A 26957-nucleotide genomic window follows, 5' to 3' on the forward strand; every position below is an offset into this window, starting at 1 on the left:
AAAACGAGTGGATGAATTTGTAATAGAAAAATACATTGAAATAAGTATAGGTATAAGTATAAGTATAGTGTATGCTGATCCAGATCCTCGCTCTTACAGTATTATGATACAATAGAAGAAGCTTTGATAGGGAGCACGTTCATATGTTGGGTTGGTAACTAAGTGATTGCAGATTTTGTCAATGCCATCTAATGATAAAATCCGCAATCACTTAGTTGTCAACCCAATATTTATAGCAAAGGACATTACCAAGGAGTTAACCTTGTAGCTGTAGCTGAAGGCTCCAAGAAACGACAATAGAAATCTACTTATAGCTCTTTTGTTTCTAGACCTTGTAACCCAAAACGTAATTTATATCCAAGAACACGATAATATGGACCTCTTTTTATTTCGAATTTTTTATTTCACTAAATTCTATTCTCTTCGTAACAGCGGTGTCCAGGTCACGGATATACAAAAGTAAAGATGTAGAGTTTTTCTTGAAGTCATTACTTGAACAAAACGCAAGTTTCAATACCATCGATCGAGTTAGTCGATTCAATAGGCGATCGTGGCAGAGTGGCGCGTGCAGGAGCGCGCACGCACGGCCCGATGTTTAATGGACTTTTCTACTTAGAGGCCAATCAAGTGCTCTGAACCGTGGCGAACATCTTTCCCCTTTCACGTGAAAGCTCTAATCTACCCTTGGACGGGATCATGCTTCTCGACTCGGTGAAGCGCAACCAAGGAACGCAAACAGGCCAACATCGAAGATGCAGGGACTTTGGAAACGTGGTTTAAAGCTGTGAAAGGAAGGTTCGAGCGGAAATATCGACCCGCGACTCAGTCACCTGCGTCGTCGCTGTAAATACTCTACCTGCAACATTGTCTGGTATCTGTTGCATAATCGAATTCACAGTGATTAATATGGTAAATGAAATTTTCGAGCCATAAATAGACTGCGCACTTTTCTGCGTTTCGACCAAGTTGGAAAGTGGAAACTCGCAGAGAATGCACGTAATACGAAGAAATATTTGAAGTATCCGAGGTATAGTGCTTTCTATAATGTTCGATAGGCGAAACGATTTTCTAGCGAGACTAGCGACACCTTTGATTATGTTCCCGGAAATGTATATAATAATTTGTATAAAAATCTGTAGCCTAGTCGTAAGTTGTTGGGTGAATGTCGAATCACGTGTGAGAATTGATATTTTTATGAACGCGCTTGAAGGAATGGAATTGTTAACGCTATACTTTGAATATTTTGTGGAATAACACGTAGATAGATTTGATAGGCAGATTTATTTCGCTGTATATACACTGCGTGTGATTGTTGATAATGTAGGAAACTTATTCCTAAGTGGCACATTTAGATTGATGTATAGTTGTGATTTTAAGATTATTGTGGGTTATTGTAATATCAAAATTATATGTGTTACAAATTATTTATTTATCCACGTACAAATTTCATTGTAAATTGTTCTAGTTATAATATTGAAATAATCGTGGAGTGTTATAATTTTCAAAATTATATTAAAATTTCTATACACTTAATGCATTTTCTCAAATTTATCACTGGGGTTCATAAAAATCCCTAGACTAATTACTAGCAAGTAAATTCTCTTACGACGATAATTGGCAATGAAGCGTACGAAATTCTAAAAGAAAGATCTGTATCCTACAATTTGCAACTTGTCAATTTACCGATATTTTCGGTCGATATATTACCGCGCGAGAGGATCGAAATATCGTGGAGCGAAGCGAGAGAGGATGGAACGTTGTGAGGAAAATTCGAGACACGATCCAACGTTAGCACGTTCTGGTTTTGCGGCAACTTCTGGTCGCCGAAGTTATTGAAGAAAGTTCCTGTGAAATAGCAGTAACAGATAGCCGAAAATGTTTCGATTTAATTTCCCTCGAGCGACAAAGTCGCGCTATTCCCCGTTTCATACTTGCACCGACGAACCACGACTAATGAACACCCTTAATTAGTAATTAGCAACTTTACCGACTCATGAAACTTATCAGTTTATTCCCAGTCGAACACCCGTGAATTTAACTCTTCCTTTACTGCTACTGATTATACAATGTGGACCGTGCAAAATGATTTGAAAAACACGTTTGAGATCTACAAAGGATCGCGATATTCACAGAGAACGAACTTCATTCTATGGCAGTTTAATAGAATTTCACTAGTTTATGGTGGCATTAAATTTAGAAAATATCTTTCCCTCTTTTATCCACCAATTTTCCAACGTTTTTTCCTCGTCTGAAAACATTTTCCGAATTCACGTCTCCGACTCGCTTTGAACTTGCTCTTTCGTAGTTATTTTCGTACTTGGAAACGGAAAGAAATCGCGTGGTTGTTGTGTGTGACGAATACGATGGTTGATAAGTCATAACCGTATCGTCTCTTGCCAAGAAGTTTCTAACGAGCAACGATGCTCGAGCTGGCTCTTGCATTTCAGGCGGTCGCAAAGTCGCTCAAGTGGTAAAAATACAATTTACTTGACAGACAAGCAAATCTCAAGTAGTTGATCAATCTGAATAAACAAAGCGAAGTAGGTCGCAAATCAAGCGAATTGGCAACGTCGGAACGATCGCTTTTTTAATCGGCGCTTTCTGAACCGGAGAACCACAAAATTGTAGGAACAAATGATAACAAGTTTTCATTGCAATTGATGATCGTATTTCGGAAAAATTTAAGTGCTGGAAAAATACTCAGAATACACAATTACTTTAATTATTTTAATTTTATTAAAAATACGTATGTAATTAATTAAATAATTATATTGCGTATATTGTAACAATGGATTTTTCAAAATAAACACCGCATAAAACCTACGTAAAATTAGATGAAGAAAAGAAATAACAAGGAACGTAGAATTTTTAATTAAATTTTGAAACCGGTCGTTTCACCGGACCTGATAGGGTCAGTGTTAATAATATGACTTTCGAGTGTCAGCGTATTTTACCTCTGACGGATATCGTCGCGTTAAAAATACGTTGAAGGAAACGCGAGTGCATTTGAAAACACAATGTTCCGGAGAAAATTCAGTTTCCTTGTAGTGGATTGTATAGAAAGGGCGGCTGAAGATTGACCATTTCTACTGGCGCGCGGCTCAACGTGACCGGACTATTCTACTGCCTTTGTGTCCGCTCTCGTTAACCTATTGAAAGGCAACGTTGCATTCACGCAACATCTTCTTTTACAAACTTTTACCTTTTGAACTTTTAAGCTTGCAAACTTCGAATCTCTTACGGTGGCTTAATTTCTTATATCTGCGAAATTTGATCGCAATCAAAAGCGTAATATCACGAGATATGTCGATCGATATACATATTCGACAGTACCGAAATTTGAGATTTTATTTTTACAACTTCCTTAACACGTTGATGATGATAAGTATATAGCTTGAATTGCCACGTATTTTTGGAATTATTTAATAAATGATCGGAAAGATTCCAAAGAGTGTATGGCATTTACCAAGTGTAATATTTAATAATAATAATGATATAAGTCTATATATACTATAAATAGTAACATATAGAAAGTAAGATATATTTTCATTTCCGGCATCACCTGGTACATCCGGCAACACATCTGCACAAATTTCTTCGCTGTATTCAACACACTGATCTATTTTTGTCTGCCTCCTCATTACTAAATTAATTATCCTCAACATTTTTTTTAATAACGATAACAGTTTCTTATTATTCAAGCTCGATCAATGTAGTGTAAAAACACGTTCTGAACATTTTTATAGCATCAATCGTATTATATGTTTATAGCATCGTGTTAAGGTAAAGAAATATTTATTTTACACACACAGCTATACATATATCTTACACTCTGAAGACCTCGACAACCTTCTTGCACGTACGCTTGTCTCAACCGACTCTTCCAGATTCTTCTAACATCTGGTGACAGTTTTTTGTCTCAACTAAGACCTGGACACCCCCTAACGCTTACACACACATTCACATATACAGTGTAAATGTATCATCTACCCAACACATCGATTGCTTTTTCTACTGTTTTATTTAAGAGTAGTTAACGTTCTTATAGGACTCCGCATGAAATACGTAAGACGCGAATTAGCGTCTCCAGTAGCCAGCAGTTGAGAAATAAAACACGCTAATTGGCATCTGCCGCCGTCAATGTGTTAATTTCCAAGAGAATCGTTTTCCACGAGATTTCCAAGGTACAAAGTTTCGAGATATCAATCCGGGAAAATAATGTTTCACTTAGTTGCCAACTTGATACCATCGATTAAAATATAACACGTGTTCGACAGTTTTAAAAATTTGCTATTCACATTCTGACATCCTTGCGTTCTCTTAACTCGCTTAAGAAACGTTGCCAGAAGAATCGTTCTCTGAAAGATTCGCATAATTCGGAAAGATCCGAAAAATACTTCGAGGCATCAAATTTCAAAATGACCAATTCACCTACAAGCCTGAGAGATCGAAAGGCGAGTTCTACGTTGAAAGATTCGAAGATTTGAGCGGCAGAACTGTGGCAGGTGAGAGTACAGTTGTCACGGTCACTCGACGATGCGTGCAACTGCACAAGGTGCACCTTGACCCAGCGGATCCGGCTTCGGTGGCGGCTTGCATTCGCGTGCGAATCGAGATTAAGCAGCTAATCAGCCTGACCGACCTTAGTCGGTAAACACGATCGCCTACAGTGCGTAATACGTCGTGTCTTTTCACTTTTTTGTTTCGCAGTGGTTCGCAAAATCACGCTGATTCGAACGCTTGTCGTGGAAAGATTTTACGTGTACAGGGTGATTCATAAGTGTACGTCTCTACTTGAGAGGATGATTCTGACGTTTGTGAAAGCTTTCCCATTCGCGATCCCATCTTCTGCGGGAAAATTTTGCGCGATTACGTACGTAAAGAGGTGGAGAAAATAAATATATAAATAAACGAAACTTTAACGGATAACTAGTCGAAGAAATTTTAAACAATTCTTTGTATACACACATGGTATAATATTCAGTTAGAAAGTAAAAAATATGTAATTCTTAATCACAATGAAAATCGTGATGGAACCAAAGATCGTGTAAGTATGGCAACGAATCGAACAAACTCGTTTATCCGAAAGCCAGTCTCTCGTATCCGAACATATAATATAACGGGTGGTGATAGCTAGGGGTAACCTTCATTATCTAAACTATTCGATTATCCGAACCGCCTTGACCGCAGAATTGTTCGGATAAACGAGGTTCTATTACATCAGACTATTTAGCCAGGACCACTAGCCTCTTTTCCCTTGGATTGTCGAATGAAAGTAACATTCAACAAGCAAAATTTCAATCATTGGTTTGCGTGTGAAGAAAATGAGCTGAAGATCGTTGGAGTAAGTATACATCAAAAGATCGTCAAAGTTACCTAGCGAAACGATTTGGTTTTACTTTATCTGGAATCACCTTCCCTGGGATTATCACAACTAATTGACAATCTGACCTTCGCCTTCGTGTAAGAAGTTTGAACGAGTTTCGTGAGGTTATCTCTCGATCGTTCCGTGGATAATCTCGATGGACGTATAGCCGTTTCGACGGACGATGCGGCTAAACACGACTACTAGGAGTGGTTACATAACCTCCTTCGCGATAACCGTTTGTCCATCGTGCCACGTTCATGAAAAAACAAAGAAACGCGTGTCGCGGTTAATTTCTGGGTCGAACGTAACTTGTATAGACTTCAATCGGACGAAGGATGTCCTCGTTGTTTCCCTGTGATCCGAGAATCCACACGAGCGAACCGGTTTAACTGCGGCTTCATCGATGTACCACATACGAGTATTTGTAGCGCGGATCGGATTTTCTTCGGTTCCTTTAAAACGTGGACGATACATTATTTAACATGTTATCTATAGACGATTCAATTTTTTAGGGAGCCCGACCTTACCGACATGGAAATATTCACCTTCAAAGTTAGAAACCCTAACACATAATCCCCTGCAGCAAACCGCTGCACTAATGACTTTTTGATTAATTACGGGAAATCCGTTCTTACAAAGTCGTTGAAGAACTACCAACACGTTATGTGAAATCGCTGAAAGAGGAACTTTTTTTTTTAAATTCATCTCTGACTTTATCATTTTTGAATAGAAACAACGTGAAAGATGCGATATCGGTAATGTCGTCAGCGTCAAAGTCACGTAAGATGCGATATATGATAATAATGGCATATAATTCCATGAGTTTTGTGCCCGGAGGATCACAATTATTACTCAAGCTGTTATCAACTTGCACTTGGGTTTCTAACGACACTGGCTCATCTTCGGTGATTTTCTGACGCTACAATCGTAGTAAGTTTGTACTGCTTTCGCGAATAGTGTCGTATCGTTAAAACGACTGACGAAGATTTCTTCGTATATTTTAAAGAGTCTCTTTTTTAAAATTACGTGTTTTCCGAATTGCGCCATTATCAATGCAAAGCAGCGTTACGTTACACGCGTGTATGTCTCTTTAGACGTAGTCTTTCGGTATTTGAAAAAAATGTTGGAATTTAAATGTGGGGATTTTGAATCTTCTCCGTCTCCTTGGCACGCGTAAACTAATTATACTACTAGATTCTGAGGCGCGCCGAAAAATATGTTATATTTGGTTCAAGATTTACACCGAACAGCTATCGTTATATCGGCTGTCGTCGTGTTTCTCATTCGATAATGCAACTACGACGACTGGTGTCGCTGTTAAAATCGCTGTGTTAGTGCAACATTTCAAGTCGCAATTTTTTTAATCAATTTACATCATCCGAATTTCGTATTTTTGACATTGCGACTGAAAAAGAATTGATATTTGTTGCTTGATATTTGTTTCACTTCGCTTCGTTCACGAGAACTTTTATGGCAATTGGTCGTCTCTTAAGCACGATATATCGAACGAAAATGAACAACTATTTGTTCGTACTACTTGTTTACTACTTGTCTATTTGTCTAATAAATAAGCAGCGATGTGTCTTCTCTTATTTCTTCCAAGAAATTTCCTATTGTGAAACGACTAACTGACTAAAATGGTTTTTACTACTCGGGAGCCGACGTTCCAAGGCTCTGATACTCGCGTTACGAACTACTCGTGTTTTTCTTCATCTTGAAGCCAATACCACATAATGTTCCCTAGGATACTCCTACGCGATCGTATTTCTCCAACTGCTTTTTCCAATGCTGACTGACAACGATAACGCAAATTCCTTCGCGTGACGTACGTTGCGAAAAAAGTGGAAATCGTTCGACAAATATCAAATCCACCATAAATTGAATCGTCTTCTAATTGTAAACTCAAACGAATCAGCGATAGCATAAAGAAGATAAAGAAGATTTATCGCCATCCAGAAACGCCATCGAAAGTATAGCCACGTGTATTCAGTGGCGGATAAAGGAAACTATAATATTGATAAGTACGCTATAAATTTTACCAACTGTTGTACAAAACGTTTCTTTTTCCTTCCATATCGGTAACTGTTATCTATTCTCGCGTATACTATAGTCTTATATTTATTACATCGTGGTATGTATGATATTTATTCGTTATCATATTATATTACGGATTACTATCGCTAAGTAAATACCGTAGCTGTCAGTTGATCGTTAAGTTAGAATAAGATAGATCAAGGCATATCTAAGTTAACGTAAGGAAGTTTTGCGCGATTGATGCGGCGTGTAAAAGAGAACCGAAACTCTTGTAATTTTACCGTGGAAACGATATATATTATACATTGATACTTCTTGCAGAGAATGTCCAGCTGCATCGGCTAATGTATTAAAAGATATATGATCCCGTCTAAAAAACATCGCTGACCGTCGTATGTCCTCTACGCGTCCACCTAGGAAAGAACTAATCGCGTTGAATTATGCTCGCCTCGAATCCATTCAACCTGTTCTTGAAACATTTTTTAATATTGTCAAGAACAAGCGAGATATTCCAAGTGACAGAGTTAAATGGTACACCCTGTATATGTACAATTTAATCGGTAAATTAAGTTATATTAGCAAGTTCCCTATTCTATGTTATGTAGTTTCCTGTTGTACTATGGTATATATATATATTATATTTATTCATTGCTCTTATTATATAAAATTTATACATCATATAATATTTACTATGCGTAAATTCATTTTGCAAAATTGTGGTGCCTTTTTAATATTTCCTACTTTATAATTTATTCTTTGATATTATACATGTGAATTCTATAGAATTCAAATTACCCGCCAACCGACATATTTACTTTTGCTTTGTTTTACCGGCAGCCATTTTACTGGATAGATTAGATCACAAGAGAAGAACGGTAATTTAGGACTTGGAAGATCGATTCTCGATTTTCCAAGTAGAATTTGTAGTAGATTTGTTATTAATTGTTATTAATTGTTAAAGAGAGAAAGAGAGGGAGGGAGAGAGGGAGAGAGAGAGAGATGAGTAATATAGCAAAAAATATCAAAGAATAAATTATAAAATAGGAAGTGTTAAAGAGGCGCCATAATTTTACAAAACGAATTTACGTATATATATATCTACCATCTTATTCTTCTATGTTACTCTTTTGTCCATTTGCCTGCCATTGTGCATGAGACTGGTACGAGTCGACCCTCGAGTGAGCAAACTAAGTCGTCGATTGTGGTCGGAGTTCTAGCAAAATCAGCCTTGGGCCGGGTTCCCAACGAAACAAGCGGTGGCACGGCACACGCGATATTCAGCTGGTCGTGCTTCTAATCGTTGCAGTTTCGCTTTTCGTTACGAATGCCTGAGGAAGGAAGGTGCGTGCCATGCTCGATAAAATCCGTCGAGGAACCTTCGGGAAAAATTTCTTCGCCATGTCGCGTGTCGTCCTATAAAGTACCGTACCAAGCTTGCGACACCTCTCGAAATACGTTCGAGTCATTTTCGTGACAATCTCGACCATCTCGAGTTACAACATCGAAACTGCTTTCTCTCGGACGTTTCTATCGGGAAAATTCGCTTTCAACGAATAAACGAATCGAACTCTTCGTTTGTTTATTTATGCTCGTAGAAATATGAATTTGCATTAAAACGCACCATCTAGTAATTATATATAGTGTAGTAGAAGTTTTCAATGTTTCTGGAAATAGCCAACAGAAGCAAAATGAAAAATCCACATCGAGCAATCTTGAAACTGTTCTTTTTTCTTATTTTTTCATCGAATTTGATTTTAGGTCCTATTCCTTGATTTATCTTTGCAAAAATATAAATTTACATCGAAACGCGTTATATAGACGCGAATACTAGTTTACTCTTTCATTTAGTTGAAGTTTGGTAATTCTGTTTCGTTGAACTTCATGTGATAAAAATGAAACGGAATATACATCTGCTCTCGGTTGAATTTACTTCAATTCTGACGTCGCATTCGTATCTTTCTAAGGAAGTCGTAGAAACTCTCCGAAACGCGTTATCCTACATTTTTACGATTTTCATACAAAGTTACGAAGCAATCAGTTCGACTTTCAAATCTGTAATCCCCTCACTGACGGCGGCATTGGTAAACTTCGAATCCTCTACTTCTCCTCTACTTTTATAACGATGCTTGTCGATACATTTTACATTTATGACAAACTGCTGGTAAGCTGATAATCACCATGACGAAACTTCTCCATTCCAATTACCAGTAGTTGAATCATCAGTAATGAAAATATGTCAATATATTATAGGTTAGAAACGATGCTTATTGTCAACAAACACAAACAGACTATTCGCTGCAGTAATTACTTCTTCAGCAAATCAATATTTATTTCTATTGTGTATCAAAATATCGACGATAAAAATACAATAATATTTAATAATTATAGGTTAGAAACGATGCTTAATGTCAAGAAACACAGACTATATGCCATGGAAATTATATTTTGACCAACTCGATATTTATTCTTAAAAGCTGAAACCTAATCTTCTTCCAAATTGTGTATCGAAATAACAACAATGAAGATACAATGATACATCGTAGGTTAGAAACGACGCTTATCGTCAAGAAAGGCAAACTATTTGCCGTGGAAATTATATCTTGACCAACCCGATATTTATTCTTAAAAGCTGAAACCTGATCTTCTTCCAAATTGTGTATTGAAATATCAACAACGAAGATACAATAATACATTGTAGGTTAGAAACTGTTTTATCGACAAGGAACAAAAGAATCTTATCTACCGTGGAAATTCGACGTTACTTCTCAACAACTATTTTATCCTTAAAAGCTCGAATTTATTTAAAGAGACATCGCATTGCGCGCGTACGGTAGAAGAGAACCGTTGTACTACTTTTCCCTATTTATTTCCCATTTGATCAAACGAGTACGCGAGCAAACAGGAGAAAGAACAAATACGTCCTCGACGTTCGTCTCTCTAAACTTTCCAAAGCTTTCCAATTTCAGTTCGTCAGTTTTTTTTTCACCTATCCTGAATTCACAACCAGGCAAGCAAACCTAATCGATACGTTTGAAAACAGGTTTTTCTCGCAACAAGCTTTCGTTAGTGGTAAAATTCAGATGGATTGGAGAGAGCGGTTGATGTTTTCGAGGGAAACACATCGAGTATGTACAGGCACGTAGCATGGGTACGGCCATTATTCGAGGGAATCGTCGGCCTCCTAATAACGGAGATACCGTCGTTGATTCCGTTATCTCGTTGTCATTCAACGAGATCGTTCCGTATTCCAGGCTCGTCCCGGAATATCGGCAATTTTCAATGATCGTTCCACCGGAACGCACAATACCCACCAAAGTCTATTAAATTCCGCTCGATTCCGCGCCGCGGACGACAAGTCAAATCTTGTCTCGATTATTGTTGCCGTTCTTTGCCGATTGCCTGACGTATTCAGATATTTTAGGTATTTTTAGCAAGCAAGCAAATATTGTAATTCGAATCCTGCGTGAAAGTATACAGAGTGTATCTTTTGGCAAGAAAATGATAAGAATATCACGAGGTGTGGACTGAATTGGCTGTATCTGTATTCGATGCTTTAGGTTGACGAGAAAAACCGCTGTGAAAGGATTCGAGTGCACGGTGCTTTATTTTCGAGAAATTAGCAAGTTTCCTTACTTTTATTTTATTAAATTTCTATCATTTATTTTGTTCAACTTTCGATCGTTTTAATTTATTATAGTACTCTTGCATATTGTTATGATTCACTGGGTGGAGATCGTAACGAAGACATTTTAAAATATAAGAAATTAATTTAAAGAAGTTAATTTCACGTAGACAAGATGCGATTAAATTCTTTCGGGGTTGTTTTAGCATCGATCCAAGGGATCCAATGCAGATATACCAATTCACTCACTCTTTCGAGATTTCGTAGTTCCTGTCGTTCCTTCGTAAGATCTGTAGGTGTTTTTTTTTTTTGTTGTTGTTGTTGTTGTTTATTTAGCCCAAGATACAGTTTTAGATACATATTCACAATAAACGGTGAATTTTCACAATAAACGGAGCTAGGTGGAAAGGAGAGTTTTGCGTTTCGTCCCAGGACTACCGGTGGACTCGTCAGTAAAGCTATGCCCGGTAGTCCCTGCCTTAGACGTAGAGGGAGTCTCGCTAGGTGCGGTATTTGTATCATGCGCCCGTATATTCGACCACTAGCGAGATAGACTCGTTGTCGTCGTAGCCCTCTGGTGTTGGCGGTTGGTACCCGCGGATCGCCCGGGAGGTGTTGCGCCGCGTTGATGCCTCGACCTGTCGGCGTCCTCTTGATACCGATCCGCCACGGATCGATCGCCGTTTTCAGGACATTTCCAACAACGTGAAAAAGAAATGTTTCGAAAGAAGAAGAATTAGTGTTCGGTGCACTGCACGTTCGGATATGAAGAAACTGTCTTTCGATAAAAACTCCAAGTCACCTAGATTTTTCATATACAACATATTTTTCATTTCTATATTTTATTTGTCATAGTCACTGCAATTTCAATAGCAAAGCTCTGCGGCATACAGCTATGGACTCTTGAAAATGGCAGACGACATCCACTTAGGACTCTCGCAACAGAACCACCGACTACAAATATGTTAAAAAGCTTAACAATCTCCACTTCGATCCTCCTGTAGTTTATACCAACTGTTCATCGAACAAATAAAAAAAAAAAAGAAAAAACGTCGTGTTATTGGGTTGGCAACTAAGTGATTGCGGATTTTGCCAATACCATCTAATGACAAAATCCGCAATCATTTAGTTGCCAACCCAATATTTCCTTCATAGGAGACGCAAACTCGAAACGAGCTATGGTAATCGAAATGTTCCATCAGCGAAGCTATGGAAAAAGAGAAAAACGGAATTAAGAGAGAGGTGGCGATGAAAATTAATTAGTCGCGAGGAATGCAACGAGCGAAAGAATGCACGGTACGATCGATTTGCAGATTCGTTGAATGACGAAAGAAAAAAAAAAAAAAAGAAAGGAGAGCTGCGCCACCTAACTTTCCCTTTCTCCAAATCACCTTTTCTTCCACCTCTCGAGGTTTTAGCTCGCGTCTCGGCTATTTGTTTCCGCGAAGGAACGAGCGCCGCGAGTACGAAGGAAACGATTGTGAAGCAACTAATTAGGAAACGCGCCAATACAATCGATGCGCACGATTTCTCGTTAACGCCAAACTCGTTTTGCATTGTTTCGTCACCGACTAATGTTCGTTAGTGTTCGGCGTTCGTTCTGTTCCGGTAACCTTATCGAGCTAAGAATTCGTCCAGTCCAAAGGTCATTGGACCAAAGATACCGTAGACAGAAAAACGTTCGATCGATGGAATTTCTGAACTGGGATTCGAGTCTGAATCGTTCGATTGCTTTGCAATTTTTTCCTACCTTTCTGTCGCGTATTTATCGCCAAAATGTCACGATCAGAATACGATGGAACTCTGTTTATATTAGGTCGTCTGAAAAGTTTCTTTCGTTTTGGAAGGAAATAATGGATGCACAGTATTATTATTTATTTTATCGAATTACGTATGATCGATTTTGTTCTATCAAAATGAAGATCACAACGTTCGACAGATTAGATTTCATGTTTGTACAAAGACGAGTTGTTGTAAAAGACGTGTCCGTAAAAGAAAGACACTTTCCGGACAACCTAATATGAGACTGTTGGAGAACTACGATAGTTGGCTCGTGTGATCATATGATCCATGGTTGGGTCATACGACAGGATTCAATCACGCTTATTACGCGAATTATCCAGGGAATATATAATACTTAGTACTAACTAAGTTAGAATTTAATCTTGGAATCGAGATTAATAATCTGTGGAAGACACAATGTTTGTGTTGAAATAATACAATGTGATATTTATTAAACAATTATTACAAGAATTATAAGTGTGTGTTTTGGAATGTAGACAGTTGGCTAGTTATTCGCAGACTAACTGGCTCAGTGACCCATGGTCCTTGAAAACGTTTAGAACCCCACTCTCTATGCAGTAATGAGTGTGACCTGTGCGGGTGTCTATGTGGCGTCACATATGCCACAGAACCTTCTAGTAGCTTCTCGACGTGCCTGTCACGTAATTTTTGGGGTTGGTTGATGAAATAAAATAGCTGAGTCGTAACACAACTATTAACTTTGTTTTAATTAAACTTTATTATGAATTCAGCAGTCACAATGTAACACACACTGAATTAACATAAATCACAATTCACTCCAACCACGTTATGCAAGATTTAGTTACAACGATACGTTAAGTACGCGACTGTTAAAAGGGTAGAGACCGGTATAGATATGTTCACTATTCTGAGGATACAGAATAAGTGACACTTTCTGGCGATACCATGTCTGAGGAAGGCTAGGGGTGAGTGTGTCTAAGGACACGGGACTATCGGATTTGTCGATGACAATTTTGGTTAGGGAAGTGAGGGCAGTAGACACCGTCTCCGATTGGATAATAAGACGGTTGGTGGACCAGGAGGGTTTTAGCCGCCCTCGCGAGAAAGTTGCTAACGGAACGTACCAGATGCGAAGAAAACCGACTTTCTAAGCTAACGCGTGGTAGACAATAAACGTAAAAGGGAAATCTAAGACAGGAAATACTCGCTTGGTCCGAAGGACCTTAACTATGAAAGTGCCAAGACCCCTGGTGGGTACTTAAGACTATTGAGGGTGCGCACCAAGAATCTGCAGACATCTGGGTGCCATCCTGTCCGCGGTGTGTGGCCTGGTCTCTGATGTGAATTGACGTTACACGCCCATCGAGAATGTTCCATCCATATCCTCACGCTTCTTCCGGCTAATTCTCGAAAGAGTCTGCACGTGCTAGCCGCCGTGGTGCATCTGACGAACGCACGCTAGTGGGGATGGCGCTGAGCAACGAAGGGAAGAATCCGTACGATCAATCACCTCATCTGCATGCGATTGATATCGTTGTATTCCAACACTAACTATAGTATACAATAAATAGTGGGTCGAGGAGAAGGCCATAAAAATCACGGGCTTCTATTGTCACGCGTGAATCTGCCTTAGAGCAGTTCTTAAAATTTCTTACCTCTGTTCTCCACGCTTGCCTCGCCGCTACATTTTCACTGTCTTTACAGATCTGAAATATGGTTACTCGTATCCACGATCCTTCGAGAACACACGCCTAAATACACAAATTCCATCTCTATCTCTTCTGCCTCTCTTGCATATTTGCTATCGTTTCCCGAGCCCAACCTCCCTCTTTTCTAAAAACCATAATCTCTGACTCATACGTTCATCCCGCTGTTTCAAGTATTGGAAAACGCTTTAGGCTCGTACGGGATGGCGGCGTGAGATTCTTGTGTGGATTACCCGCTAAAACCGCTTCCCAATCGACGTTAACCTAACCGCCCACCAGCACTTAAATCGTCCATTTTGCGAATTAACTGTGTTTTAGTCTTTGCACGAGTCAGCGGCAAAAGGACTGCGAGGGACGACATTCTACTTACACAACATGTTACAGTCGTTGGAAAATTCCAACAAATTTTACTTTGCTCGCTACTTTACGCTAAGAGCACCTATGGTTCTCGCAAGATCACTGATTTATAGTAAAAGTAAGTGGTGTACCCAGCTGCTTTGCCAGGTACTTATTCATACAGACAGTTTGAGAGCACTTGACCAGCTGTTTTCGAAACAGGTAGATCGGTCGAGGAGGACCTGTGCCTTGGTCTTCAGGTTTAAATCCTCTCTTTTGCTATTTTTACTGCTATATATAATATATATATTATTTTAATCGGACATTTATTGTAATTTCGTGGATACTCGCAGAGACGAAGTATTAATCTTCTCTACTCTGAAATTTCTCGGTTTTTTCAATACGCTCTTACGGATTTCCACGAGTAAGCAGGTTTGATCTTCGATTCACCATTTTTTTCGAAAAACATCGCGCGGGGTTGTTTACGTCTGTAAATACCTTGGTTTTCTTCCCAACGACTCGTACGAGGGAAAACTTGCACGCGCCCCGTTGCACCGGCCGACCTCCTTTCGTTCGTGTAAGGAGGTTTGCTCGCGTGCAGGCGTATTTTGTCCGAGCTTTAATTGTCGATAACTAAGAAACAAAGGCGAAAACGCAATTTTTTTATTCCTGATTTTCGTCTTCTTTCGACTTCTAGAATCAGCCGCTAAATTATCTGACACATGTAGCCGAACACCCTGTACACGCAATAGCATCAGTTTTGTCGTACAGCCTATACAACACGTGGAGTATACGTAACCACGAATTTCCGGATTATGGATGCGGTTAAACGGCGATGCTTTCGTATTAGCATGTTTGATCTGTGATCGCCGTCGTATTACAGGCTTCTATCGCCTTTGTATCATCGGCGGCCGCAGCCACGGACATGTGTGTGTAATCGAGAATGATCAACCTCAGTCAGAGTAAGTATCTGACGATTGTCGCGAAAATCATGTTAACCATCAAAAGCAGAGCCTTCTTGTAAAACCAGTAGAAAACGAAAATCTTCGGTGCATATTGCTGGCCTCGCTTCCTTATGTGTGAAATTCCTTATGACAGTGAAACTGATGAAGTTGAAGTAACACGAAGTAATATGTTGAAGTAAGAAGTCGGAAATATGAAGTACAGCGGAGTCTCGGTTACTCGAGTCCCGTTTATCCGAAGTTCCGTATTAACCGAGGTGCTTCGAACTTTACGCACACTTCAACTTCTTCGAAATTTTGTACGCGAAGAATATGAAAGCGTAAATGGTCCGATACGAAACTTTCAGCCGATTAAACGATGGGTTAAATAAAATCGACCAAATACACGTACGATATTCATTGTCAAAATATTTTCTATCGTTTTATTCTGCCATTTATAAACACTGATAGACCTTCTGGTATTATCCTACTTCTCGATCATCCGACAGAGCTTCGAATAACCAACGTTCTACTGTGCTGTAACTACAAATCACTTTTTCCTCCCCTAATTATTCCACGAACCGAGAACGTTTTATTCTTTTAAAACATCGCGACTAAGAATTGAAATAAAGGATTCTGCTCGACCACACGTACGAGCTACGTTACACGCGTGCCTCGCATGCTTCAAGCGTTAAGGGACATCATTTTGCAACTGTGCACAACATCGAGAAAGTTACGACCGACCGACCGACCGAAAGCAGTTTCAGTGGAAGAATTCCAACGCTGTTTGCAGCAGTGGGAGCACCGCTTCCGGTGCTACATATAGTACATATGGTGTTGAAGAGGACAATGTACGTTCTTGCTTAATCGACGTACGAACATTTTTACGGAACCAGTCTCGGCACTCTTTAGACATATATACAGGATGGTTGGTAACTGGTGGTACAAGCGGAAAGGGGGTGATTCTAGGCGAAAAAAGAAGTCGAAAATATAGAATAACAATTTTTCATTCGAGGCTTCGTTTTCGAGAAAATCGACTTTGAATTTTGGCTCGGTACGCGTGCACTTTACCGCGTCTCGTTATAACGGATCTCACTGTAGATCGTTGTCTCGATGGAGAAATAAAAAAAAAAACAATTTTTATTCTATATTTTCGACTTCTTTTTTCACGCAGAATCACCCCCTTTCCGCTTGTACCACCAGTTACCAACCACCCTGTATATATGGTCATACATGTTTAATTCGTAGCATTATAGAAGTATGGATGGGTGTGTATCTGTGGGCATGATGGATGATCTAATAGTCGGATGGAAATGATTGACAGTTAGAAATACGTGTGCCAAGCCCCCTTTTCCAGCTTGTGAAACCGGCGATATAAAAGAATATAACAATAAGAATGAAGAATAATAGCACGTGTAGATTACTGGAAGAAGAAATTCAAGAAATATATATAAATAACGTCTGCTCTGGAGAAGCTGTTATTATCGGCTGAGAAATACTGGAAAGTTCAAGGAGAACGCAGCGAAGGAATCGGCGATGTAAATGTTGCTCGATGGGGTAAGGAGAAAGAGAAGGATTGCGGTATCGCGTGTATCGTTGTTCAAATTATGAACGATACAAATTCGGGGATAAACGTCGCTGCTTAAATGACAGCGGATTTAAACTAAAAGCTCGTACGATTCCACTCTGCATCATGGAGGAGCAAACGTCGATAATCTTTTCTAAACCTTTCTAATCTCCCCTTTCCGAACGTTTAGAATCCTTCGTGCAATGCAAATATAACGAAAAAAAAAAAAAAAAAAGAAAGAGTGAAAAAATGATAAAAAAGAGAATCTTCGCAGCATCAGAGGGAAATAAAAGACGAATGGGGAGAGCACAGTGGCGCAGCTCGTTTCGATATCACGGAGTTTCGTGTTTTACGGGTGATCGGTTGACAGAGACGAGCAGACGGCAAACATTCACCGTTTCCTGTTCCTCTTGCCTGATCTTTACTGGTCTTTTTCACTTGCTGCCTCGATCGCACCCCTAGTCACGGTCACAAATAGTCGTGGCTTTGGAGAAAATTCACGTCAAGTAGAGGGTCGATCGCGACAGAAGACAACCTGTCCCATGCTCTTTCCATCCTTTCTGTTTATTTTCAGCTCCCTTCACTGCACACTGTACCGTCTTTAGAATCGTCGACTCGCAATCTTGTCAATTTTAGTTCCTTTCAGGCTTCAGATTACACGATCAACCTTCTGTTCCAACTATTCCGTTCGATGTATTTCTCATCTTATCAACGATCATCTTTACACAATGCTGCGCTCTATTTTTCATATTAGAATTTTTCATTTACATTCGACGATTTTATTAAGGTTCGAAGAGGTCCAGGTATTTATACTACGATACTGTGATACACTGTACGGGTGTTTCACTTTTATTCCGCGAAACCGTGTCAGCGTATTCTACGATTAAAAATATGAGAAAGATGTTATACAAACATAGGGTGGCAGATGCTTTGTCACAACGTTGGAACAAAATACCAAAATTATAAACCAACTGGATACTCGTTCGATCGATCGGTCGTGTTTAACGAAGTTCTTGTTCAAAGTGTTCTTGCAAATGCTAAATCGACCTCGTTCTCACGCAGAAACAGATAAAAAACCACTCGTTTATAAAATTGTCATCAGCGTTGTTACGTTGTAATAACATTTACGACTCTGTGTTTAAAGAACACTTTTCTCTTATTTTCAATCGTAGAATATACCGACACCGACTCGCGAGAAAAAAATGAAACACCCTGTACACTTATATTCTGTTAATACGATCCGCAATATGATAACTCGTTCTCTTCTTAAATTGTAGAAATCTCCCGAACAAATTAACAACAAATATTTGTAGAATTATCTTTACTTAGAGTTTATAGAACTATGATCGAGGTTAGGTCGAGGTTAGGTTGAAGGATCTGTAGAATTATCTTTACTTAGGGTTTATAGAATTATGGTAAACTGTAGCTTTTTTAAATGCAGGAAATTCGGGACAGATTAAAACCTTAATTACGAGAGTTTATAGAACTATGATCGAGGTTAGGTTGAGGTTAGGTTGAGGTTAGGTTGAAGGATCTGTAGAATTATCTTTACTTAGAGTTTATAGAATTATGATAAACTGCAGCTTTTTTAAATGCAGGAAATTCGAGACAGATTAAACCCTTAATTACGAGAAATTCTCAACATTAGAAATTACGTTCCTCTGTACGTGTATTTTCCTATAGTTTTCTGTACATTTTTTCATATGTGTCTAGCACACTCATAACTCAATTTTACAGCAACTCGGACTAAACAACGTCTAAAAATAAGGTCTGCTTGTCAAAGAACCGGAAGTTCTTTAGAATCAAGTCCGGGGACGCTGACAAACTGCATCCGGAGAAAGATGCATTCGAAATGACGAAGGAGCCATGCACGGACATCGATTATTCTTCCATGACAAATGGCCAGCGTCGCTAACTTCGCGTTATTTCAAGGCAACCTAACGTAACCTAACTTTTGCCTAACCTAACCTCACTTTTACCTAGCATAACCTAACTTTCGCCTAGCATAAGCAAGTCTACACAAACGTAATCATAACTAGTTAGAAAGTTCGTTCGCTCGCAAAGTCTCGATATGGCAAATATGCGTGTCACAAACTTTTACAATTATAATATACGTATTACGTATGCACACGTACCACGAACAATTAAGTATGTTGATAATCTCTCGAATATTCTTAATGACTTCGGTATTAACATATTCGTTGCATGACAATCTACGTATAATTATCGACATACACTGTCAGCCATAAATGATACGATATTTATTAATAATGTTATTTAACGAAGATCGAATACTTCTCGCTTTTCTTATTTTTCAATTAATTATTAATTATATATTAACGAGTTATTAAAAGCACGGAGAGACCACGTAACTAAAAGGAAATAATTATTACGATAAATATTACTAATTATTCTAAATTATTAACATAACTAAATTAACTATATCTTGTAACAACTGTTGATTAACTGATAATTGTTACTTCGTTTCTCGTGTATTTTAACGTAAAATAGTACGAACGAAGTACCAAGTGAAATGTTAAATAAAACATTAGATGAATCGTAAACGATAAAATTCTAAGTAGAAGAGAATTCGTTCGACTTTCTTCGCGAATATAACGAGTCGGTGTCGTAATATTCACAGTCGACAACAAGTAGCATGAACGAAAAATCTTATGTCTCTCGGCAATACCGCGATAAACATACTGAGCAGAAAATCGTTTTACGAGACACGAGGAAACGAGCACGAAGAAAACGCTTGATACGAGCATTGCGTGCCAGAAAATGATTTATTTCGAGGCGAGAGTGTCAAGGACGCGTCAAGGTTGAAACAATATTTCTCCACGTTCCTTTCGTTTTCATAAATTAATTTACTGTACGTAACATGAAACAGAATAAGAAGGAACGGAGAGAAAGAAAATAGCTGCAGGTACAGTGGCTTCTGTTTCGTTTTAATCCGACGTTCGACGCGTTTCTTCCTCGCAACCACTTTAACCCACGTTCTTCAACCCTTATACGTTCCTAATTAAAGCTGGAAATGGAAGAAAGGAGACAGGTGCGGATTGAAGTTGATACTCGACGAAGGAAACCGCAGGGCAATCGTTTCGATTCCCATGTAGACTCTTCTCTTCTTTTCTTTTTCGTTTTTCTTTTTTCTTTTCTTTTTCTCTTGTTTTTTTTTGTTTGAAGTATCGTTTACTATCGCGTGTAATTTCCATGGCAATTATTACACTCGTGATATTAGATACAATATAATATTTGGGGATTTGCTACGTTGTTAAATATTGTTAAATATTCTATTTTTTTTTGTTTTTTTTTTTGTTTGTTTGCGCGTTTATCGTCTATCCGTCGTTTCGTGTTCACGAAAACGTAGAATGCTGTACGTTCAATGGATTATCTCTCTTCTTCTAACTGTTTTTGAAAACACTCGGTTACAGCGTAATGCGGAGGATGTGTCTCTAAACTTGCCCAGTAAGCTACACGGTGGCTAATGATTTCGGAGTCGACTGAATCTAGAGATCATGTGCAAATTCCATGACATCAATTCTAACTCTCCAACGAGCGCTGAATATTTTTCTTGCAGCAAAAGTTTGTAATCCTTTCACGTTTCCTCGGTTGGATTTAGCAGTTGTCTCTTCTTCGTTCTTAATACGTTGTTCTAACTATAGAATACAACCGTTTGCAGATTTTTATGCAATTTCATATTGTTATCGATGTAGTAGCAAGTAATAGAACAAAGGTTTATTTTTCCCATTAAATGTTATGACAAGTACCACTTCACTTTGAATGTTTTCTTCTTTTTCATTTCTCCATACTACGTTCGCTCTTTGCATTTTTCCAACTTTTAAAATTCGCGTTCTGATCATATATAAATATAGTATAAATAGTATATTATATAGTAGTATATATTATATATTATATTAAATAGTAGTATATATTAGTATATATTATATAGTATATTATATAGCAGTATATATTAGTATATTATATAGTAGTATATATTAGTATATATTATATAGTAGTATATATAGTACATATAGTATTATTATTAATATAATAGAAAGTAATAAAACAAAGGTTTAGTCTTTCCATTAAATGTTATGACAAGTACCACTTCATTTTCAATATTTTTCTTCTTTTTCATTTTCCCATATTATGCGCATTCTTTGCATTTTCCCAACTTTTAAAATTCGCATTCTGATCATATATAAATATAGTATATATAGTATATTATATAGTAGTATATATTAGTATATATTATATAGTATATTATATAGTAGTATATATAGTACATATAGTATTATTATTGATATAATAGCAAGTAATAGAACAAAGGTTTATTTTCCCATTAAATGTTATGACAAGTACCACTTCGCTTTCAATATTTTTCTTCTTTTTCATTTTCCCATATTATGCGCATTCTTTGCATTTTCCCAACTTTTAAAATTCGCATTCTGATCATATATAAATATAGTATATATAGTATATTATATAGTAGTATATATTAGTATATATTATATAGTATATTATATAGTAGTATATATAGTACATATAGTATTATTATTGATATAATAGCAAGTAATAGAACAAAGGTTTATTTTCCCATTAAATGTTATGACAAGTACCACTTCGCTTTCAATATTTTTCTTCTTTTTCATTTTCCCATATTATGCGCATTCTTTGCATTTTCCCAACTTTTAAAATTCGCATTCTGATCATATATAAATATAGTATATATAGTATATTATATAGTAGTATATATTAGTATATATTATATAGTATATTATATAGTAGTATATATTACTATATATTATATAGTAGTATATATAGTACATATAGTATTATTATTGACATAATAGCAAGTAATAAAACAAAGGTTTACTTTTCCCATTAAATGTTATGACAAGTACCACTTCACTTTCAATATTTTTCTTATTTTTCATGTTCCCATATTACGTGCATTCTTTGCATTTTCCCAACTTTTAAAATTCGCAGCCCAATCAAATATATTTATATTTAGTCTTATAGTATATATAGTATATAGTATATATAGTAGTATATATAGTATTGTTATCGATATAATAGCAAACAACGCAACAAAGGTTTATTTTTTCCACTGAATGTTATGACAAGTACCACTTCACTTTGTATGTTTTCTTCTTTTTCATTTCTCCATATTACGTGCGTTCTTTGCATTTTTCCAACTTTTGAAATTCACAATCTAATCATATATACATATATAATATATAAAATGAGATCGCGGATGGAAAAAACAGTCTAAGAATCCACGTAGCCAGAAACGAGAAGAAGGCGCTCGACTCGTTTCTTTAATGAAAAAATGAAAATTTACATATTCTCGATTTTGGCATAATAGGGGCGATATTAGGAGGAAACTCTACGGTATTTGTTAGACGAAACATTTCGAAATTTCATTAGCACTGTACCCAGATAAGTAGCGTAGGCGAATTGTACGAGGTCCAGGAAATTCTCTTCTCCTACCATCTTTACCAAGCGTGAAAAAAGAGTTGAACAAACGAACGATAATTTTCGCCCCCTTCTTTTCCTCACCTCCGTATATTGTCTTGTTCGTTCTCGATTTTCTTCCGCTACCGTGGAACGAGCATTTCTCCCCTGAGCGACTATTTAGTGTATACCTATTACTGCGTTTATTTATATCTTTGTTGTTATATCTACGTTTATTATTACACCTAAATTGTGTTTGCTCGCGTTCAGCGTTTGTTACGTCCGGTGACCCTTTCCATAAACCAGAATCCATCCCTCGATTAAGACGGCCACTAGCTGTGCAAATACAATTAGTCGAACCGCAATAATAAGGGACTGTCTCAAAACTAAGCATTTTGATTTTATTGTCAAGGCCCTTAATTGTTATAAAATATTTTCAAGCCGAAACGTTGCTTATGGTTATTATTCAATCGAGTAAAAAATTGGAAGGTCAGGATTTGCCCATGTTCGACGATCATTTCCACCAGCAATCGACCGGTGGTGGAGCGACCACCCCCAGCGATAGTTTTCCTCTGCGACAGCATCGTCAGTTTGTTGTCCTTAGACCAGTCAACATCTCTTGACTGGTTTTTCATCCGTTGACCAGTCGATGTCTTGACTGGTTATTCGTTCATTGATCAGTCATCAGTTAACTTACTAATTGTAGGCAAAATACGGATAAAAAGAAGATAGATGTACTGGCTAACTAGTCGAAACTCAAAATTCAGCATGGAAAATGAACTAAAACTTTACGAAACGATTATAAATCTAATTTGCATGTACGGAATACCACTATGGAGGATAGCAGCAGCGAGTCACATAAATAAACTAAAGTCGCTACAATCGAAGATACTCATAACGATAGTCAACGTCCCATGATATATCAGAAACGAGGATATACGCGAAGACTTAAAAATACTAACGGTCAAAGAAGAAATCAGCGGAGACGCAAAAAAATACAAGGAAAGAACGTCAACACATCGAAACCAGCTGGCTGCTGAAGCGAGCAAAACTCTCATAAAAAGAAGACTAAAGAGAAAACACCCCACTGACCTCACTAAAGAAATAAAATAGACAAATTGGAAGATGGTATCCCACTGGAGGTAGCCATCCACATGTTATTTAGCAATTAAGCTAGAAAAATTTACCAAATGTCCAGCTGGACGAATTGTAAAGTACAAATTAAGTATTAAAAAAGAAACTTACTATTTACACGTCTCTGAGAATACGTCTATACGCACGACGCGTAGCTATTTATATGTACAAAGTTGTTGGAATAGAGTATATATTATAACCTGTTACTTCAGTGTTATAATCAGTCAACTACCTCTGTTATTCTAATCGAAATAAGAGATCGATCAATTCGTGGCGTCGATTGTCTAATCGTAACGAGAATTTACGACTCTCGTTGACGCGATCTACCGGTCGAACAGCGTTACTTATGCTTTTGACGAATTATTTTCTAGCCGTATATGCGCTACAACGATCGACAAAGGCTATAGAACCGTACTTGACTGTTAATTCAACTTTGACCAGAAGAGGCGCTATAGGCGTTTAGTCGACGTCTCCATACAATTGCAAAGTCCACCTGTACCCATTAGCTCGTGCAATTTTTATAACGCGTTTCAATCCCTCGTTTTCTACCCTAATCTCTCAGCCTTCGATTTACCGCGACGTTTCTACTTGAATTCTACGCCGAAGACATAAAAACTGTTATTGGTCGCGATTTCTCGACTGCCGATGGAACTTCGGCCACGTTCGGCAAGAATCGCGAGTGAACTTTTCCAATTTCAGCGCAGCCGTCAGTTCGTTCGATGCAAAGCAGCGCGAATGCCTGTCACTTTATTTAAAACTCGGAAGGGAACGTCGCTGGCCGCGAAATTACTTTATCCACGACGTGTCACCAGCTTTTCATCGTCGCGAAGAATACCACAAGTATGAGTTCGAGATCTCGAATATCGTTTTAAGAGGGGGCAGTCGCGATTCTAGCGAGAGATATCGCATTGACACTAAGCTCCAGCAGCGCCAAACGACCGGCTTGAAAATCTAATTTACAGTTGTACGTTCGTCGTGATTTCCCTTGCTCGTCGAACTTTATGTAAATTCTTATAACAAGAAAAATTGAGAAATCGACCAATCGGTTAATATAAGAATTTACGTAATGTTAGACGAACGAAAGAAATAATTCAAATATACTAACCTATAACGTATAATATATGTGTAATATAATGTATAATATTGTTAGAAAATACATGTGCGTACATGTGTATTATTTACTTAATGTCCAGCTGAACAAATTGTAAAGTACAAATTAAATAATAAAAAAGAAAATCTGTATTGTATGAGCGAGGAATGAAAGAGAGGAAGACAAAAGGAAAACTGTTCGATATAAATTCATTCCTGTTTGAGATGTATAAGAAAATAATTTATGTTACGTATAAACTATTTATTAATTTAAAATAATTATCCTGTTATATATAAATTTTGTATTTAATAAAACATTATATTATTATTTTAACAAAGATAATATACATAAGTACAATGTAAATATATAATGTAACGTAGAATGTATATACAATATAATATATATAAATGTGTAATATAAAACAAGTATAATGTAAGTATAATAGATTAAGTAACTATAAAGAAGTAAATAAGACGAATGTACAATGTTAAATTAAATTTTGAAACCGGTCACTTGACCGGGTCTGATAAGGTTAGTGTTTTAAATAAGATTTCTATTCATTGATACACCTTTTGGTAGAATTTTCAGCAATCGTCTGGAGAGGAGCAAATGGTCGTCAATTTCCATGACCTTGAGATATCTTGAAATATCTATCTATAAATAACTACCCTGAAATATCTCTGACCTTGTCAAAGTCATCGTTCTCGATAACTTTCCCCTGTACGTGTTACCGCCGATCCACCCTAATTTCCCTCAGATACTCGCGAACAGCTTCGATTGAATTTTGTGCCAATATAATCCGTTCTAGCGTATGGACGGCTAGATTTTTATACAGACCGTTCTAAACTTTACCCTCGAGCTCTACTCTTTCGATGTGTTTCTTGCCAATACGAATTTTCTTCGTCCTGTATAATTAAGTTTCGATGGACGTTTCGCTTGAAATTTTAGAACGCGAGCTTATTTTCTGTGGGTTTGCGAGAACCTGGAAATACCGGGAACCGGATACTCGGGCCGGGTCGGCTCGAGTTTCGAAAGTATCTCGTAATCCGATGTTGTCGGGATTCTTCAGACTTCCGCGGGATTCTCGAGAATTATAAAATTACATAATAAACGATAACGTCTTATAACGAAACATTAGAATCTAATTTACGACGTACAATTTATAATCTATCGCACATCTTTCGTTGTTATCTTTCTTTCATTCGTACATATAACATGAAAATTCATCAGAATCTCGAAAGTCTCGGGTGTCCCGCGAATCTCAAATTACGAGATATTTTGATGGGAAACCGGAGCCGATTGCAACAGAGGTTCTCTCAGTCGACCCGACTCGATATTTTCGAGTTCTCGCCTCTGCAATTCTCCCTCGCGAAGAAACGTGACGAAAAAGTGTCTCCCAAAATGAATATCGTCGTCGCGGCGACGAATTTCGTTACGTCGAAGGTTTCGCGGCCAAAAGTGAAGGTAAATTTCGAAGTATAAACGATCTGATTGTTCTTGTTTGTACATAGTACATATTCCGTGTTTGACGAGTTTACTCGTCGTGCGTAAAAGGTGGTCACAATGTGCCGTTTAAATTGCAATTTGCCGATTGCAATGAATTGTAGTGATGAAACGAAAGAATCAAACAGTCATTTCGTTACAACTTGATTCTATATTCTAATATACAGGGTGGTTGATAACTGGTGGTACAAGCGGAGAGGGGGTGATTGTACGCGAAAAAAGAAGTCGAAAATATAGAATAAAAATTTTTTTTTAATTTTTAAATTTTTCCATCGAGACAACGATCTACAGTGAGATCCGTTATAACGAGACGCGATAAAGTGCACGCGTACCGAGCCAAAATTCAAAGTCGATTTTCTCGAAAACAAAGCCTCGAACGAAAAATTTTTATTCTATATTTTCGACTTCTTTTTTCGCGTAGAATCACCCCCT

At 37.6% G+C, this 26957-nt stretch overlaps 1 protein-coding gene and 1 long non-coding RNA gene across 12 annotated transcripts in view; one reads left to right on the plus strand and one right to left on the minus strand.

The window, feature by feature from the left end:
- Positions 1-26957, minus strand: part of LOC117231348 (potassium voltage-gated channel protein eag) — a 157420-nt gene that overhangs the window by 71151 nt on the left and 59312 nt on the right. The gene's annotated exons all lie outside the window — the stretch shown is intronic.
- Positions 9259-10037, plus strand: LOC117231356. Its single transcript, XR_004492952.1, has 3 exons — positions 9259-9563; positions 9653-9702; positions 9791-10037. It is a non-coding gene; the product is annotated as an uncharacterized LOC117231356 (long non-coding RNA).

Source organism: Bombus vosnesenskii, unplaced genomic scaffold, assembly GCF_011952255.1.
Source record: "Bombus vosnesenskii isolate JDL3184/JDL3185 unplaced genomic scaffold, Bvos_JDL3184-5_v1.1 scf7180000013272, whole genome shotgun sequence".
Taxonomy (NCBI): domain Eukaryota; kingdom Metazoa; phylum Arthropoda; class Insecta; order Hymenoptera; family Apidae; genus Bombus; species Bombus vosnesenskii.